Below are 21,737 nucleotides of genomic sequence, written 5' to 3' on the forward strand. Positions count from 1 at the left end.
ATGTAAGTACCAGATATTGTCCTTTGTAATTCAAAGGAGCTGCCATGCAGGGTAATTCCTCTTTGTGACAGTTTCTCTTTGCCCAACTCCCTGATCTCCATGCACACTGACACACATTTTTACCTTCCACAGTGGACTGGTGCCTAAGTTATGGCAATATAGTTTGGCTCAAGAAACTGATCATTACCTAAAAAAGCACAAGGCTGCCTTGGCACATTTATTTATTAATCATAAAAATATAAAATATAAAATATAAAATTGTACTCATTATTGTGGTGCCCTATATTAGAGCATATTTGAAATTTCATTTTAAAAAGAGAGAGTTGTTTCCTATTACCAGTAGATCTACTTAACATTAGAATGTATAAAAATATATACTAGTGTTCTTCATAGGCAGGAAAGGTGGAGAGAATTTTCTCACTACTTTAACATCACCTAAGCAAACCACACTTGAAACATTTTTATTTTTGGTTAAATAATAATCCTTACATTTGTTTATCATCTTTATGTTTATTTTCTCATATGTTATTTTGACTTTTCATAGTGAAGGATTTATTTTGTTTTGTTTTTCCTCCTTGTATCTCTAAATAATTAGTAAAAAAATAGAACAGGAAATGAGAATTTAAATTTTATTCTAGAACCTTCGTAATTATTCACTAGAAAGCACACATCATTGAATATCTGGTGTATTTTTCTCTCAAAATATTGATAATATCAATATTTTTCTATGTTGTACACCCAGAGTTTTGACTTAATGCCCATGACTGATAGTGTATTGTCATTCTTCTGTCATTATACGTGACAGATAAAAGTAAACACCCTATTGATCTACCTTGTGTTTCTGATTAGCTATATACCAGTGTTCCATTTTTCAGTAATGGCATAAGTGTTTGTATGCAGATACTTATGCAAATATTCGTTGCATTTTTACCAGTATCACCTCAGAGAACATGTCATGGGTCCACATATGAAATATCAAAATTAAGGGTCTATTTGTATTCCCTTGACCCTTGTTTTTTGTTGCTTTGCAATAATTAGTTGGATGCTATTTCTCATTTTAAAGGGCAGAGAGAATGCCCTCCTAAAGTATCTAAGTCATAGAATATTAGAAGATTCTGCTACCTCCATTTTTAAAGATTCTTATGATCCTCTTGCTTCAGCCTCCCTAGTAGCTGGGATTACAGCTATGCACCACAAGGTCTAACTCAAGTTTTGTGTCTTGATGTAAAGAGAATACAGAAAATGTCTCATGATGTAGAATATCGTATTATTGCTCACAATGGTTCTAGAATATATTTAACATTAATCTTAAAATATCAAAATTTTCCTTTCCTCTGTTTTTATATAGTCTCTTTGTACTCTAAAATAAATGGGGTTTTTGTATGTTGCTTAATTTTTTAAAACTTAGAATAAATTTCAATTGCTGTGGAATCCAGTTTTTGGGACACACAGTCCTGGTGCTGTTAATTCTGGAGGTAACAGTCTGAATTCCAGTAACCAAATCACCATCCTACTAGAGCCAGTCATTAGACATCACATAGTGTTTGAAGTTTCAAAGTACAAATACCCATGGTGTATAATTTAGCCTGTCAGTTGTGTTTATTATACATGAACTCTGTCTCCAGCCTTTGCATTAACTGCACCCCCTGCCTTAAATACTTTTTGTTGTCTCTAAGACTTTCTTACCTCCTCTCAAGAAACTGGGTTAAATGTCCTTTATGAGAACTACACTACTTTGTGACTTTCTGTATTTCAGAATTGCTTTCTCACTAGATCAAGTCTCTTTGAGGACAAGACATTAGTATGTTCATGATTTTTATCTTTCCTACTTGGCATAAAGCTTGGCACATCATAGGTATTAAATAAATTTTTGTGGAAGAAATGGATTAAATTACCAGAAAAATAATTGTCAGTTAATTTCTTGTTTCTTCTAAAATTAAAAGCCATTATAAATCCCATATGCAAAAATATCCATTTGTATCTTGATGAATACTATACATCTTTATATCAGTGGAAATTTTCTATTATTTGGTCACATTTTGAATTGGGGACTAGCAAAATTGGTTCTTTAAAGAAAGACCTCTAGTTCCCATTGAAGAAAAAACTTTAGCTAATATATTCAGAGGACATGTAATTACCATCCCATGTTACTCATTAATGTAAATTTCTGAAATAGCTGGACTTATTTTTATTTCTAAAAATTCAGAGTTTTCTGTATGCTAATTGTAGAGCTTTGAACCTGAGTGGGGAGTAGGGTGCTGTAAATATAATATGTAAACATTAAGTAAATATAATATGTAAACATTTAAGTAAATATAATATATAAACATTAATTAAATGTTTCTTCTCTTGTATTGCTACTTACCACCTAGCACAAACTCCGGTTAGTTTAGGAACCCAATAAATATATGTTCAATAAATTCCTGAAAGAGGTAGTACTAAAGTGGAGATCTTTGAACTTCATATGCCCTTGGAGTGAGTGGTAAAACATGTTCACAAACAATTTAACAGATGGAAGTTACTGTCTACATGTCATATACTTTCTGAAAATTAGTAAAAATGTCCTATTGAGGTTAGGAAAATAAGTTTGGGAGTTAGTTTTACATAATATGTTACCCTTTTAGAATAAGTAGGTATAAAATTAATCCATATACAAATAGAATTTTTACACTTAATCTAGCAAAAGGAATAGAGAAAGATAGTATTTTTAGCTTTGAAGATCTTTATTCTGGAAGACATAAGATAAAAACTTTAATGCCAATAAAACCTTCATGATTATGAAGGTTAGTTCAGAGAATTATATTTTAGGATTTTATAGAAGTTCCTCTTCTGCCAGAAAGAAAACATGAGTTTGAGAACCAGTCTTAAGATTGTCCTACACTCTTAAGATTGTCTTACTCAGATTGATTTTGTTATTTTTGACTGAAGATTAAAATAGCTTACATAGAGCATTTCCTTGAATGTTTGAACTTTTCCCTTCACTATTATTTCTCAACACATGTTTTTCTTTAAAAGTGACAAATGCTTATGGTATATATAAAAGAGTGATTCAGCCTTGTTTAGAAGAAAAGGGATTTAAGTATTCTTTATAACACACAGTCATCCATTTGTATTGCAGTGTAGGAGCTATCTTTCATGTTGAGCTTCAGAGCATCAGTTCTGGGCTGTGTGGAGAGAATAAGACCAGGAAAAGAACAGATGACAGGGGCCACTCCTGCTGACAGAACAGAGGAAAATCATAAAAGTCAAGTTGAACTACATAAAGGTATTCCCTATTTGTTCCTGTGTTTATTCAATCATACAAGTTAAACTGGTTCATTAAGCAACTACTTTTCAGATTTGTGCTCCTGGTGTCATTCAAATTTATTTGTTTATTCATGTTTTCCATAAACATCTTATATGTATATTTTCTCTACTTACTCATTTAATTGATAAGTAAATAGATAATTTTACATTCTGAAATAAAATTTCTTTATTTTTAATTGGGATAATACCAACATAGCCACTGCAGGTCTATGTTGGTTAATTTACCCATTATACAATTTTTTAATAATGTTTATGTTTAGCTTCTTTGCATGTTTATATTTAGGGCATCTCTTTCAATATAGTATATCAATCCATATGCATATCCTTGAGAAGTATTTTCTTGTCACAAGATAATTACTGATATTGACTTTGTACATACATTTATTTCTTTTATTCCATTTTTACTTTATTTCTTTATTCCTCCTTTCTTGACTTTTTACTTTGTTCTTCATGAATTAAGTCTTTGTAGTGTACCATTTTATATTTCATAGGGATTTAGTTTGTGTTCTACTGTTGTAGTAAGTTTCTTAAGATTCAACAAGAAACTTTGACTTATGGCCCACGTTAAGTGAACACATTTTAAAAATTTCCTGCAATTAAATTTTGTTAAACTTTCTACAATTCCAGACCTCACAGAAGTTGATAAACTGCCTTGCTTTTGTGATAATTATGATAGTTAGATGTATTATGTTTACATAGGCACAACCTACAAAAATTATATTAGCTGGTATTTAAACATCATTATCAATTCATATTTCTAACATATTTTCTTTATCCCAATCTTTCCATATTCTTGTGCCATGACTCTACAAGACTTACAAGTGTGTAACTGACAGAGCTCAATTAGTTCAGCACTAAGAAATTGCTGAAATCCTCTGTTCCCCAACTCACAGAAGCTTGGATTTTATCTCTTTAGCCTCAGAAGCTCAATAAATATCATTATAGATATATAATGAAAACCACATGATGGCATCTTAAATACAATTTTTGTGTTTTGATGAATACAATTCTAGAGCCCAGTCATATTTCTATAACACACTAGTGGGTAGATAAACATCAGAAATTTGTTCCTTGGGGATTTTTTCATGAAGCTACATTATCTGTCTTAGCCTCAGTACTCGTACTCAAACAACACAAACATGGTACCATGACACTTTCTTACTCTTCCACTGTGGGTCCAGGATTTTGAACAGTCCATCAGAGTTGATCTATTTGTTCATGGCCTTTGAAGATTTAGGCAAGTTTCACTTGATGTAACTTATTTATTATGCTAGCTGAGAGGGTGTGAATATATGTGTTTTCCTTCCTGAAGTTCTGCCAAAACTACCAAGAATATCAAAATGAGCTTATAACCAAGGACAAGAGAAAACAGAATGAAAAGTGACAGATTTAAAGCAGGTCTTAGATGGACAATTTTAATTGACTTGGATCTTAGAAAATCAAATACCCCATGTGCACTAAGAATAATTCTGAAATATATGAATAATTCTCAGGACTCTGGGTTGGTAATGATGAACCTGAAATATTCTGAAATCAACTTGCTAGGGAAGCAAGTTGGCTTCCATATTTTCTCTGTCCGTTGTATGGCCTACCAGCTATCTCTTGCCTTTATTTTTCACTGCAGAAAGTATAACTAAGCTGTGGAAGGCAAATCTGAGCAGAATTGACATTACAGTATCAGGAGAATGCCTGTGTACCTCATGAATGTTGTGAGCTGTGACTCCCTCTCTTTCATAACCATATCCATCTAACCCTTCCATCAAGGAAAGATGACTTTCCAAAGCACAGAAAATAGGCACACCTTATAATTCTGAATATGTAACACCTTGGGGAGGCCCAGATTATTATCTGTACTTTCCTCTCCTTGCAACTATTCTCTTGATAATGAAAATAAATTTTTCTGTATTCCCTTAGTGCCCAAAGACCAATATTTCAAATTACAGTAGACCCTCTTTCTATCTTCAAATATGTTCTAAGACCAGATGCTAGAGACATTGCTTAGCTCAGCAGTGAAGAATATGGGGAACATTATCCCCTACAAGACAGCTAAGCAATCACAGATGACTGACCAACTGGGGAATGCTCTTGACTTATTCAATTATACCTTACCACTCAGAATGAGTAAACACAGGGGTATAAAGATATGTTTGTGATTTTTTGCTCTTTGTTGAGATTTAAGCAATTGTTTTCATGAAAGTATCAAACTAAAAAGTTTCTTCTCAGCAAAGTAAAAAATCAATAATGTGATGAGAGAGCCTACATAATAAAAAAATAAAACTACCACACAAAAATCAAATAGAGCACTAATCTCCAGGATAAATAATAAACTCAAAACACTTAACACCAAAACAACAAATAACCCAATCATTAAATTAACTAAAGAATTGAAGAGACACTTCACAGAAGATATACAATATATCCACAAATATATAAAAAATGTTCAATATCTCTAGCAATTAGAGAAATGCAAATTAAAACTGCTCTAAGATTTTATTTCATTCCAATTAAAATGGCAATTATGAGTACAAACAACAATAAATCTTGGTAAGGATATGAGTTAAAAGATACACTGTTACATTGCTGGTAGGACTGCAAAATGGTGCAAACACTCTGGAAATCAGTATGGAGATTCCTTAGAAAACTTGATATGGGACCTCCATTTTACCTAGCTATCCCACTCCTCAGTTTATACCCAAAGTATTAAAATCTGTATACTCTAAAGAAGTAGTCAAATCAATGTTTATAATAGCAGCTCAATTCACAATAGCTAAACTGTGGAACCAATGTAGATTCCCTCCATCAGATGAATGGATTAAAAATATCACATGTATACACAATGGAAAATTAATTGGCCTTAAAAAATGAAATTATGTCATTTGTAGAAATATTGATGGAATTAAAGAGTATCATGTTATGTGAGTTAAGCCAATTCTTATAAACCAAAGTTCAAATGTTTTCTCTGATATGTGGATGCTGATCAATAATGGGGAGCAGGGGGAGAATGGAGAAGCTTTGGAATGGGCAGAGGAAAGTGAGGGAAGGGAAGAGGGTATGGAGGTTGAAAAGATGATTAAATGAAATACCCTGTATTCATGTATGATTGCACAAATGGTATGAATCTGCATCATGTACAACCAGAGAAATGAAAAGTTGTGCTCCATTTGTGTAAAAGAAGTCAAAATGTATTCTGCTGTCATAGATAGGAAATTAAAACAAATAAAAAGGTAAAAAGAGAAAATAACTATTGTTCTTCCTAAGAAACTAGTGGGAAAGTAACACACTAAAGAATGTTTATGCAGCCTTAAATAATCTTAAGAAATAATATGGTATTTTACTGTACTCCCTCCCCAGGACAATAGAGGATAATATGTATGCATATTTCTCTAAACTTGAAAACAAAATTTCAAAATAAGTTTTAATGTGGACTTAATACAAAATCCTAATCACTACAACAGTTCTATTTTACTCTAAAATCTTAATTTCTCAAATTGCACTTTCGTGTCACAATAATTTTTTTTGCAAAAGACTTTTTAAGTCTATATTTTTATCGAAGAGTCCCATATCCACCATTACTAAAAAAAAAAACACAGAAATTAATCTTCACTATTTTCATGTTATGTTCAATCTCATAGGATTCAGCCTACAGAAACCATATAAATCAGACCTACAACGTAATTATTTTTTAATTAAGATGTAAGCTAAAGTTATATCTCCATATAAAAACCCCTTCAAAAATATTATGCCTTGAAGCTCCACAATCACTAATTACAAAAAGCATAATAACTTATTATATATTTAGCTATTGAGACAAACTATGTAAAGCAAACCCAAGTGCAGGCTATTTAGTGTTGGAATCATGGGCTGGGAACCACATTAGTTGAAACACACTCTTAAGGAGAAAGCATGTTCCATGTCCAAATAAAACTGCAATGCCAGCTTTCATTACAAGAGTGTGCACCCCCAATGTATCTATCGATTTCAAGGGATTTGAAATAGAAAGTAATCATTTCTTTTAGAGGTGGCCACAACAATTCTGTCTACATTTCTGTATCTGTTCTAGGTTCTTCATTCCTCCTACTCATACATGATCTCTCTCTAAAGCAAATACATGGTCAATGTTTCAAACACAGAAAATAATGAAATCTGGAAAAATAAGAGATCCACAATAGCCAAAGCAATTCTTAGAAAAAAAGAGTGAGGCTGGTGGAATTACTATTCCAGACTATACTACAGAGCAATACTAACAAAAACAGCATTGTATTGGCACCAAAATAGACAAGTAGACCAATGGCAAAGAATGGGGGACACAGAGTCTAACCCACAAAACTACAATTATCTTATATTAGAAAAAAGTGCCAAAAACACAAACTGGAGGAAAGATAGCATCTTCAAAAATGGTGCTGGGACAACCAGAAATCCACAGGGAACAAAATAAAATTAAACCCCTATCTCTCTCCATGCACAAAACTCAACTCAAAGTGGATCAAGGACCTAGGAATTAAACCAGATACTATGCCTCTAATAGAAGAAAAAGGAGACTCAAATCTCCATCATGTAGGATCACACCCCAAATTTCTTCATAAGACTCCTGTAACTCAAGAATTAAAACCAAGAATCAATAAATGGGAGAAATTAAAATGATGCATTTTAGCAAAAGAAACAATCTGTGAGGTGAATAGAGAGTCTACAGAATGGGAGAAAATCTTTAGTACAAGCACATCAGATAGAGCACTAGGATATATAAAGCACTCAAAAACCTTAACATCAAAAGAACCAAATAACCCAATTGATAAATTGGCCAAGGAACTAAACAGACACTTTTTGGAAGAGGATATAAATCATCCAACTAACCTATGAAAAATGTCTAACATTTAAATAAATGCAAATAAAAATTGCTCTAAGATTTAATCTCACTCCAGTTGGAATGGCAGCTATCAAGAATACAAACAATAAGTGTTGGCAAGGATATGGGTGAAAAGGCACATGCATAAATTGCTGGTGGGACTGCAAATTGGTGTAACCACTCTGGAAAGCAGTATGGAGATTCTGGGAAAACTTAGAATGAAACCACCATTTGAACCAGCTATCTCACTCCTTGGTTTATTACCAAAGAACTTAAAAACAGTATATTACACGGACACAGCCATATCAATGTTTATAGCAGCACAATTCACAATAGCTAAATTATGGAACCAATCCAGATGCCCTTCAATAGAAGAGTGGATAGGGAAAGTTAGTATATATACACAACAGAACACTACTCAGCTTTGAAAGAGAATATAATCATAGGTGGCCACAATAGAATTTACTGGTAATAGAATTACTGGTAAATGGATAGAGCTTGGAGAATATAATGCTAAGTGAAACAAGCCAATCCCAAAAGAACAAAGGCTGAATGTGTTCTTTGCGATGAGAATGCTGACTCATAATGGCATTGGAGTTGGGGAGAGCATGGAAAGATTGGAGAAAATTTAGGGCAAATGGGGGGAGGGGAAGGGAGGAGGCAAAGGAGGAGGAATGATGGTGGAATGATTTAGACATGATTACCCTAAGTACATGTATGAAGACACAAGTGGTGTGAACGTACTTTGTGTACAATCAGTGACTTGAAAAATTGTGCTCTATATGTGTAACATGAAATGAATTGCATTCTGCCATTATGTATAACAAAGTAGAATAAATAATTTAATTTAAAAAATAGTAATAAATAGTATGTGGAATAAAATGATCTAACAATAGATAATTATTTGGAATGCAAAATTATGAACCATGCTTACTTTATTCAAATAATAAGCCTGAAAAATGCAAAAACAGGGCATAGGTTATAAGCCTTGTTGGAACTCAGAAGCCAAGGGAGAAAGGAAAGGTCTATGCAAAGCACACAGTGAAATAATCAGGGTCCTTATCAACACAATTGCTATGATAAATATATTTTCCTCCCAAGGAAAAACCATTCATTCACACTTCAAACAAAATTTACACTGTGGTGTAGAGGGCATATATCCTCACAAATTTCCAACAGGTTCATATAAAAACTTGTAGACAAATGAAGGTTTGCATGCATGTTATCTGTCCATATGTCCATGCAATACCCAATCCCCTGATTTTTCTTCGCTTCCAACTCGCATCCAGGAAGAATCACACACATGCATGAGCATGCAGATTAAGATCAAGATCACAATTGCAATATGCACTCAGCCAAGCAGACAAGCAAAATCTGTTCCAGTGAATTTTCCTCCTCCAAGAATCTGCCCTTTGAAAACAAACAGAATTTTGCCCTGCTGTAAGGAGACTGTGCCTGGAGAGGGTTCCAGAGAGGAATTCCAGTGCAATTCAGCAGCCACTTCTAAAAATGAGTATAGACTGGCTTGGTGAGTAGAAAAGCACAGTCTGTCTAAGGACATTTACCTGCACTATTCTAAGATCAACATTTACCTATTGGATCCCTTAAGTGTCAATCAAGTAAGTGGCTCCTCCAGGAGATTGGTGCACATGCTCTCCTAAGCCTCTTATGAAATCAAATGAAGGTATCACCCACACTATGCTCACAAGCTTGGGCACAAGTACACACACACTAACACACAGAACCTTGCAACTCTGCCAGCCTGGATGCTTAATGCTTAGGATCCAGCATAAAAGGAAGAAGAAATCCAAACATAAGTAAGCTGCATAGAGTGATCCTGGCTCTTTCCTGGCCACCTCTCATTTTATTTACTACCCGTTACATGCACATCCCATTGTTTGGCACCTTGGCATTTCCCACCCTCAATCCAGGAGCTAAAACTCTACAACAGACTGCTTTCTCAGGTACAACCCCACCCCAGCCCCAAATTGACAGAAAAACCTCCTTTCTTCCCTCCACAGTTCCTTCTTTCAACTTCTCTAGCAAAAACATTTCCTATTTCCTACTAGCACATAAAATAGAACCAAGTCATCCACTACTTCCACTTGCTTGACTGAGCATCAGGTAATGAGTGCAGTCTTAATCTAGCAGCTGAGCTCCAGGTGGCCTTCACACATAGGTCCTCTGTGCCTCATCAAAATTCACAGCCCAAATCAAATTTGTTTTACCAATTTTCAAATGAATTAATGTAGCTGTTACTCTAAGTGATACACATATGAATCAAACACTGAAGAAATTTGTCCTATTAAAAAATATTCAATGCTAATCCTAAACTCATTCTTCCTAAATCTACATTGAAAACCTACATACTCTGCATATTTCAGTAGATATTGACTTCTGCATTCAGTTATGAATGGTACACTTGCATATGTCATCATGTATTGATTTTATCATACATCTGTAAGTCCCCTAATTAAAAAATATGTATCCAAATACACACTTAATAAACTTCTATGTTTCAGATCTTACATATTTTTTTACCTATACATTCTTATGAATATTTATGTTTCTCAATACCAATATTCTTCCACTAAAATTACCCCTGACCAAAATTGAAATGTTATGTTACCTCTAACTTTATTCCATTATCTAAAACTAATTTTATGTATAGAGTTGATATAGCAGTACAGATATATAGGGGATAAACATCTTCTGAGAATCTCAAAACTAGACGCCAGAATGATCCCTGGGCAATATTAAGGCAGCTATGTAGGCCCTGTGAGGCATGCTGTCAACTTCCAGGAAAATCAACATGCTCAGAATGAGGATATGTTTCTAAATCAAGCTCTGTCTCCTCAATCCAGGGAAGATGCACATAACCAGGCCTGTCTGGATACCTGATCCTCTATGAGTTGGTAGAACTTTGTCAACTTGTGGAAATGTAACAGGAAGATGTGTGCAGCCTCCATCTCATGGGGCCCTTGGAAGCACCTGTTAGAAGAAAGTGGTTGCCAAGGCAGTGACCACATCTCACTTTCTTGACTAAGGGAGTGACCTCACCTCAATTCCTAGGCCTTGGAGCTCACTAAATTTGGAATCCAGGTAGCTAGGCACCCAGAGCCTGACAAAGTTCCACTCTGCTCACTTGTTTTGAATTATCAAAGACAGAGTATACTTTCTTGGCATCTACTGAAAGGTGGATGAGCAAATGCCATTAAAACACTGAGAAGGGCCCTTTCCTGAGAATGAAGGTACAGGATCCTCACAGGGTCATGACATCTGTGGTGAGTTTGCTCAAGGAGACTAGAGCTGAGAAAGGACAGGTTCTTGCAGGTGAACATAGTTTAACCCACCAGTCAGATGACACTTTGGATAGACACAGAACCTCTCCAGGCGTGTGTGTGTGTGTGTGTGTGTGTGTGTGTGTGTGTGTGTTTATTTGTATTTTGTCTCATATTCCCTGAGAATGTGCAGGGAAAAACATTTGTTTGGTTTTCATTGATTGTATAGGAGTGAGTCAGCTCTATTTTTTAATTTTTTGAGAAATCTTCAGTCTTTTATTACAGATCTACCAATTTACATTTCCAACAACAGTGGATGAGGATTACCTTCTCATTACATCTTCTCTTCTGCACTTTTTATCTTTTGTCTTTCAAGCAAGTGTGAGATGATATCTCATTGTAGATTTGACTTGCATTTTTCTGATTGTTAGTGATACTGTGCAACTGTTCCTGTGCCTGTTGGCCATTTGTATACATCCTTTTGAAAAATTTCTATTCATTTTTCTTCATTTTAAAATTGGATTACTTGTGGAGTTTTTTGCTCTTGAGTTGCATGAGTTCCTGATGTAATGATAGCATTGTTCATAATAGCCAAGGTATCAGAATGATCTACATGTCTGTTGACAATGGATATATTAGAAAGACGTAAAACACACACACACACACACACACACACACACACACACAGAGAGAGAGAGAGAGAGAGAGAGAGAGAGAGAGAGAGAGAGAGAGAGAGAGAGAGAAGGTAGTGTTATTCAGTACTAAGAAAAAGAAAATCCTGCCATTTTTGGAGAGCAAATAAAAGATTCATCACATTATACTAAGTAAAATAAGTTAGAAACACCACATAACCTTAACTATATGAGAAATCTAAAAGAGTAGATATTATAGAAGCAGAAAATAGAATGGTGGTTGCCAGAGGTTGGGATATAGAGAAGTTTGAAGATACTAGTCAAAATATACCAAGTTTCAGTTATGCAAATGGATGCATTCTTGTGCTCCCCTGTAGAGCATGGTGACATGACCCAGTTGAACATCAATGAAAGTATATTCATATGGGACATGATGTGTATTTTGAAGTAAATTTTCATTCAAAATTCTTAAATTCCTTTTTCTTCAGAAATGATACATCATAGGATGTATCATTTCATCCAATATTCACAAATTGATACGCATATGATTCACTTTCATTCACTCCCGGTATCAGAACCCATGGATTTCTCCATGTAGTTTTACTTGCTTTTTCATGAGATTTCTTTTATAATACATTACTTTTGAATTCTATCATCATTTTCGAAGCAAAACTCAAACACAGTTTGATATAATTAGTAACCCTAATATGACCACTGGAGGTATGACTACTTGGATTGAATATTTGTATGTGAATACCAGAGTTCATGTATTTTTCAAAATATCAATTCAATTCATTATTTAAAATAGTAACCTGTTATAGTTTTTTATTCACCGTATGTTATATTCATGCATCATCTCTATATATGTAGACCCAGGTACACCTATTTTTATCCTCAAACCCTAAATCATAGGGTTTCAGAACATGTTCCAAAAAATAGTGGAAGAAATACGCATGTCACCTGCTCCTTGTATTCCTTACATCACATCATCTTCTGGACACAAAATGCAAAATTCACACTTATCTTATTCTTCTACCAAAGCCTCATTTTAATGAGAGCATGGATTACTAACATCATCTATATCTGTGTTGCCTCCTGTTTTCAAATTTCAATCCTATGGTGTGTATACACTTGTTTCTTTTTAAGATAGGGTAATTCAACCACCCCCCTGTTCAAAATATCCCTGATTTTGTCAGTCATTTTGTACATTCCAGATCTCCTAACATCACTATTGATATCTATTTCCCCAAGTGCCTTGTTGTGACTCACTCTTCATGTGTGCTGACATTCCCATTTACACTCTAATAGATTCATTCCATTGCAAAAAGGGCCTTTTGTTCAAATCCTAAACTCACACTTCTTCCTTACCCTACACTGGAATCCTGCCTACTATATCAATTTCACTGGAAGATCTGTTTTACATTCAGTGGTCCCAGGTACAAGATTCTATGCCATTGTATATGGATTAAGAGGATTCATCTCTGCAGAACATAAATCAAAACTATGTGTGCAAGTCAAGGGCCCAACACCCTTGTGTGCTTCAGATCTTACCTAGTTTTCTATTTTCATACTTACATTTCACCTTACATTCTATAAATATCCCAGTTGCCCAATACCCGTATTCATCCAGCAGAATGACTCCTAACCCAAATCGAACCTCATATGACCCTTAACCATACTCTATTCCCTCCATCTATTTTCACATAACATCAGATCCTGAGTTGATCTTGCCATGCAGGTATGTAGGGAGTCCTACAGCTGCTGAGAAGCTCAAAGGTAGATGCAGAAATAATCCCTGGAGCAAATGTAGGCAGCTAGGTAGGACCTGTGAGGTCTAAAGTAATCTTCCATGGCCAAAAACCCAGTCAAGATGAAGGGATGTGGCTGAATCAGCCTCCTTCTTCTCAATGCAGAGAAGATGGACACAATCAGGCCTGTGTGGGTTGCTAATCCCGGGCTCCTAGGGTATATAGACCTTTATGTCTTGGGAAAATGTCCCAGGAAGGTGGGGCAGCCTCCATCTCATGGGACCCTTGGAAACAACTGTTAGGAAAAAGTGGTTGCCAATGCAGTGACCTCATTCACTTCCCTGAAGAAAGTGACCTCACCTCACTTTCTTGGTGATGGAACTCTCTGAACTTGGAATCCAGGAGGCGAGGCACCCACAGGCAGTTCCAGTCCCAGTGGGCTCACTTGTTTGTCTGTACCAAGGCCAGAGTCATTCTTTCTTGGCACTTAGTGATGTGTGGATAGCCAAATGCCTTGAATGGTCTGAACACGGGCCTTTCCTGAGAAAGAAGTATTGGCTCATTGCTGGCTCCTGACAACTACACACAGATGGCCAAGGAGACCAGAGCTGAGACAGGACAGGCAATTGCTAAGGAAAATATTTTCACCCACAAGTCAGAGGACAGAGTGGATAGATGCAGACCAAATACAGGGGTGGTTTGTGTGTCTTAGTGGGTGTGTTTTTCAATTTGTCCTTTTGTCTCATGTTCTGAGAGCATGAATGAAAACTTTTTTTTGTTGTTGTTGTTGGTTTGAAATGGAGTGTTAACTAGTGAGTCTTTCTATGTCAGTGGATCCCACTGGGTTTGTGGTTAAAGAGAGTAGAGAGAAGAAAGCAGCTGTGAATGTATCCTGTCTAGTGGAAATCTTTGCAGGACTCCTCATGGCCAATTTATGAATGGACTGCTGCTTGCCTTGCAGATGGGTAACACCTACCAAGATGCTATGTTCCTGTATTCTTCCTGAATTTTGGCCGCTCTCTGATGGGGTTCCTGATTTTGTGTCCAAGATGTGTACCACCATCAAGCTCTGTGACATGGCCATGGACTGGATTGCTGAAGGGAATGCCAAGCATCTCAGAAAAGTCAAAAATTAACATGACTGGTAAGGATCTCTCTGGAGAATCCCTGCTTGGATAGATAGCCCTCCATGTTACATGATTAGGAGCTGTCAGTGCCACAGTGTTCAATTAAAGAAAAGTATTTCTCCAGGCTTCTTTCCTCCCTATTGTTCTGTCCCCCTGAATGTCAGGGAGGTTTTTGCCTTCAGGCACTTTTTTGGGAATCCTCCAGAAAACAGTTTCAAATGAAAATGAAGAGGCCTCATCTGTACCTTTTAGGTAAAGTGCTTTGTAAAAGCTGTGTCTGAATCAGACTCTTGGCCCTGTGTGTGGCTGTGAAGTACATTCTAGGCACCCAAGGAAACTCAAGAAAAATCCCATGTGTCCATCCAAATCTAAAAGCATGAAAAAGAAGTGTAATATTGGATGAAGTCTCTTGCCTTCCTCTGGTCAGGCTCCTGACCTCTATGAAGTAAGAACAGGGATCCTGTGGGTCAAATGAGTTGTTGCAAGCCCTGCAGGAACTAGCACACAGGTGTTTGGGTTTTTTCATGAGTCCAGTACGCATAAAGAATCTACCCCTGGCAGGCAGGAGGCCTCTAATTAGAGAAGCAGAGTGGTATTAAGTAGAGGCCAATTTTATCTATTCTGTTTTTCAGGAAGGGTGTCCAGGCCACCATGACATTTGGCATATGATGGGCATGAGAGCTTACTTTGCACACCATCTTAGACTGCTCCTCCTATGCAAACCCCCAGCCAGAATGTTATGATGAGTGTCTGTATGGAAGAAGACAAGGGCCATGTGGGGGTGTTTTTGTTAGCATAGTGGTCTTTTGTGTGGTGGTTGGAAAAGATGACTGGGTCCACCTCAGCTTGAACTCTGGTGTGATGCCATTAGAGACTGAGTTCTGGAACTGATCTCAGAGAACTCTTGCCATGAATTGTGTTGGGATTTTTCAAGGCCAGGAATTAGAGGAGCCTTTGGAAACTAAGATCTAGGCCGAGGGTGGCTTTCTCCAGAGCACTGGGAATCTCAGCCAGGATTTCACATGATTTTGCTGTTAAAGCCTTTTCAGCTCTAGTTGAGAGCCAAAACTCACACGAACCTCATATTTGAAACCCCAATGGGCCTGGATTCCCGTGACCGTTCGCCACTCCTTGAAAAGCCTTGCCTGCATGCGATCTCCAGAGCTTTTACTGAAAGGAGATTCCTCAACACTTAATGGCTCCTGAAAGGATCAAAACAAACAGTGCCAACTTCTTCATTCTTGAAATATGGCTAGGGCAATACCGTGAATTTTTTGAGAATCCCATGACCAGAAATCCCTGGAGAACCTTTAGATATCCTGTTGCTCATCATGACTGAACCAGGGAGTGCCATTTTTGACTGAGTGGAATTCCTGACCATGGTGAAGAACTGAGATGCCCGTGAGTAGAAGCCAGCAGGGAACTGGGCCTGGAGTAATGGTGTGCAGGTGTGTGACCAACATCAGTGGTCGGCCCCTGTGCTTCTGTCATTGGCTTCAAATGACATGTGACTGACAAGGTGCAGCCAGCAGACCCTAAAATAAAAAGGCATGTTGTTGTGGGGAGAGGATTTGGTGCGATGCTCAGAATCAAGTTGCTATGCTCAAGGGGGAAAGATATATGGGGTAGCAGCCCAGTTTGTGTTTTTTCCTTCAGACCCTGAAACACCCCATGTGACAGAGCTCACTCAGGCACCGTGTCCGGGTTGACCTTTATGTATTTCAAAAAAAAAAAAAAACCCACCAATTTTCCAGGGAAGCTGCAAGAAATGCCATTAAAACTGGAGGGTGAGCCAAAGGCTTCACAATCCACCCAGGGAGACATTCATACCCCATGGCCACAGTTGCCTACAAAGAGAGGATTCAGCTCTGCTGCCTCCTGCTGGTATTGGAAAATATGAAACAATGTCCTCCTGTTCACATAGACTGAGACCAAGCTTTCCTGGTCTCACTGCAAAGGAATCTAAAACACAAAGCTATGTTTCTAGGGCACAATTGTCAGAGGCAGATAGTCAAGAAGTCATTAGGCCAGCAAAGTTTCATTTTTGTGGTTTGTTTACCCTGCCCCCTACTTTTGGGTTCTCTTCTGCCACACCCAAGTTGTGAGCTCCTCAGAATTTCTACTTCCAGATATATATTCACATATTTTTTTCCTCTTCTCCTCTCATTGTGTCTTATTTTGGGTGATAGTAATGTCAAGGCATTGTGGTGAATGACAGTGGAAGATTTTTATGTGGTACGTGTTCGCATATATGTTAGACCCATTTTCCGTTTTTCCATTTGCAATATCGAATCTCTGACACTAACCCATAACCTACTGGACTCTGACTCCTTATTGTAACATCGATAAAAATACTCCTAAAGGACTAGAAGTAGAGGCATTTGATAGGAGGTACGGTGTAAACTTGGACTTGCATTTTACTTCATCAGAGATACATATTATAAAACCTCTCACACATTTTTCTTCTTTTGTTTCTCCATGAATTTTCAAAATTAACAAATATGTAACTTCCTGACTCCCTGTCTTTGTCGCCTGGTCACAATGTATATTTTATATACGCATGTATAATCCTACTGCATCACAGGTATATTCTTGAGATTACTCTGACTCTGAATAATACAAATTTCATGAAGAGATCACTGCCCCCCAAAACACTGAGGTAACTTAAAATTCAAGCTGTGGTGAACTTATACTTCAACAAGTTTATACATGAAACAATGTAGAGGAAAATGAATATTTTGGGAGCATATGTGAAGGACATATATCCACTTAGGAATTTCGATTGGCATATGTACTTTTACATTTTAATATATTAAATATATAGTATGGATTTGCAAACATGAAATATATGTGTCATATACTTATACTACCTTGATTCTTTCATGTCCATCTGTGTGGATTTAAATCAACTTTTCATTAGATATTTCTCAGACATATTCATTTTCTTGACATACATATTCATTTCTGAATACTCAAAATGAACTTCAGTGAAGATTGAGTACTAACCCTAATATTTCTACAGTAAGTGACCCAGTTGAACATCAATGAAAGTGTATTCATATGAGAGATGATGTGTATTTTGAAGTAAATTTTCATTCAAAATTGTTAAATTCCTTTTTCTTCAGAAATGATACATCATAGGATGTATCATTTCATCCAATATTCACAAATTGATATGCACCACACACACACACACACACACACACACACACACACATAACACACAATATGATTTTCAACACACATGGCAAAATAATTCATAATTGAATTATACTTTTTATAAAGCAGTGAAGTAAAACTTGATGACTACACTAAAAAAAGGAAAAAGAAAACAAGAAAGAACTATACTCTTATATAAATTTCCACTTTACATAAAAAAATGAAATTAATCATGTACACCATTGTGAAACTAAAAGTGTATAACTTATTCTAATTAGTGTCATATGTATAATATTCAAAATATACTGTCATGTATATCTTAAAAGAATTTAAAAATTAGCTGAAATGAATGTGGTAAAATATTACTCGTGTTGTTTAACTTTATAGCAATTCCCTTTAAAGCCTACAAAGCATTTTACAGTATGTGTTCATTCATATAATGAAATGCAAATAAAAGTAAAGTAAAATAACGCTCTGAAATTTCTTGGAGAAAGTGTAGGAGAAAATTTTATAATTAGCATAAAATTCCTTTCACAGGATACAATGTACACTACAGTAACAGGGAAATAAATTAATCTTGAACATAATCAAATTTCACATTATGAAATTATTTTAAGAAAATGGGAAAGTTAGGTACAGCTTTAGATTGTAAGAGAATAATCTTTTATCTGAAGAAGGACATATAAATAACATATAAATAGATCTTTCTACTCAAAAATATGTAGTAAAATCATAAATAAGAAAATATAAGTAAAATTAAATCATTTAAAAACTTGAACTTACATCTAAATAGGTACACAATTTTAAAATTAGCCTGTGAAATATTACTTAATGCTAATTATCAGTAAATTTAAATTAACCTTTAATGTGATACCTACACAATATCTAGTATTAAACTACAATGACTAATAGCACCAATCGTTAGCAAGTATATGGGACAACTTCATTTATTGTTATTGTTTAAAATCATAAAATATTTTAAGAGATACTTGATAATTTCTTATAAATTTAGAAGTTCATTAGATTACAAAATGGGAAAAAGGAGGGGGAGAGGGGATAAGAAAGAAAAGACATGAAATTAAGTTGAAATAAATTTCATATCTATATCTATATCTATATCTATATCTATATCTATATCTATATCTATATCTATATCTATATCTATATCTATATCTATATCTATATCTATATCTATATCTATATCTATATCTATCTATCTATCTATATCTATATATATATTATATCTATCTATCTATCTATATATCTATATCTATCTATCTATCTATCTATCTATCTATATATATATATATATATATATATATATATATATATATACCACAGTGAATCTTGCCATCATACATCCCCAAGAATGAGGTCTTAAATAGAATATATTTCATGCTTATATAATTATATCAAAATGGATTCTACTGTCACATATAACCAAGAAGAACCAATAGAAAAATAGAAAAAGTATATTCAAGAATGTACTCAATATATAACTGAATAATTCCCTCCTTGTGTACTTGTCTGAGAACTTAAAAAACGATAGGGTCAAAATAAATGTTTTAAAAAATTAGGCTTATAAGAAAAAGTCAAATAACTTTAATCATTCAGAACTGGAAATGAACCAAATGTCCATCAAGTGAATGACTACTGCGTTATATCCATATATTGGAATATTATTTAGTGAATAAAAAGAACAAAGCATAGAACATGACTGAGTCTCAAGAACATTCACTCAAAGTGAAAGGAACAAGAATTTAAAGAGAGTCTACAGGCTGGAGATAAAGTTAAGTGCTATAATACTTGCCTGGAATGTAGAGACTCTGGGTTTGATCCCCAACACACACACAAACACACACACACACACACACACACACAAGCACACACACTCACACATTTACACTAGTATTACTATTTAAAATTACAGGGTTATATGCATTTATTGCACACAGAAAACTGGTGTATTTAATTATTTTAAAATTATACCTTGATAAAATGTAGTTAAAATTGTCTAGGAAAATTAGAGTAAAAATATAAAAAAATAATTCCAGTATCTGGCTTTCAAAAAAAATAAAGTATATATAGGGATAAAGCACATATGAATAGAGGGATGAGAATTTTCCACAGTAGAAGAAACCTCAATTTGAAATAGCAAGCTAAATGTAATGTAGTATAAATCAATATACAGCAATATTTTTGTTCCCATATGACTTGCCTTTATATATAGCACTTCCTTTTTTGCCATTTGTCTTCAATTTCAATACAATCAACTCTATTCATGGAATATACATATAAACGTTTTTATAAAATGAAGTTATTTCTATGATCACTAATAAATATGATTCATTCTGTTTCTTCAGAGGAAGAATAAACTAGTTTCAGTCAGTGCCTTGTGAGAGCCATGGCTTTGATTCATTAATTCTGCTGCTCTTTCATCTTAACATAGGATGTGGAGCATTATTGAAATTCAATAAAAATATATTGTTGTGTTCACTGAGCAAGATATTTGGTAACTTTATTTAAATAGTCCATTCTTCGGGTGTTTTTTGGGTAGGCAAAATTAAATCGTGCATTATTACCCATTTAGTACACAAGAGCATTAAAATTAATATTGTAATTAAATATATTACTCATTTAAAACTGTATATGTGAAAGTAATTTATATGATGATGATTAAAATCAATATATCAAAATAAACTTTGACAAGCATTATGCAAATTATTCTAAAATCAGGTCATTTTTCTAATAGCTACTGATCTATAATTGAAAAGAGCCCTAGCACATTCTGTATCCAGAAATACCTTTGTTCACTGAGATTAACAAAAATAACAAGGCATGCCTTGAATGAAAAAGAAAAGTGTATGTTTTCAAAGAAAACAATTGTTCATAGTTTTGTGGATCTTATGTGTTTCCTTTAGAAGCCTCCTTCATTGGTGTTCAGAGAGTGTTTGAATGTGAACCATTCTTTAACTCAGTTTGTCTTGACTTTAGTTCTTGCTTTGATACTGATATTTTTCCCCATTTTATCTCAAATTTGACATTTATTATGATTTTACTCTTCAGATTCTTACTCTCCATTAGCCACTCTAATATGAAAGACATTCCAACTAGGTAGGAACTGCTACACTTTCTTTGTGTCCTAAATTTTTATCTTTACAGAAATGATGTAAATTTAATTCACTTGAACTAAGAATATCAATTATGAATATGATAAAATGCTGAGTTAAATGTAGTTTGCATCATTAATGTTGACATGACACTGTGAGAGCACTCAGAATGTTTTACTGATGGAATAAACAAAAGGTGGTAGCCCTTGCTTTAGGAACAAGAGTTTATGATATTCAACATGAACAGGCATAAAAAAGCTACAAAATTTATAATTTCAGAAAGTAAACTGAAGATATAAAAAACCAAGAGAGACCTTAAAATATTTAAAATGTTGAAGCCTACTCTCTGCAAGTGGGTATACTGTTATTCCATAAATAAACCAAAATTTATGACACCTAATATTACAGAATCTTTGGTTAATTCAGTGAAATGACAGCAGTAACAGTACAGGCTTCAATAGTAAACTTTTTGCCAGTTCAAATGCTTATTAAAATATCAATGCAATTTGCATTCTGAACATGATGGAATAA

The sequence above is a fragment of the Ictidomys tridecemlineatus genome, unplaced genomic scaffold (assembly GCF_052094955.1).
Source record: "Ictidomys tridecemlineatus isolate mIctTri1 unplaced genomic scaffold, mIctTri1.hap1 Scaffold_92, whole genome shotgun sequence".
NCBI classification, from domain to species: domain Eukaryota; kingdom Metazoa; phylum Chordata; class Mammalia; order Rodentia; family Sciuridae; genus Ictidomys; species Ictidomys tridecemlineatus.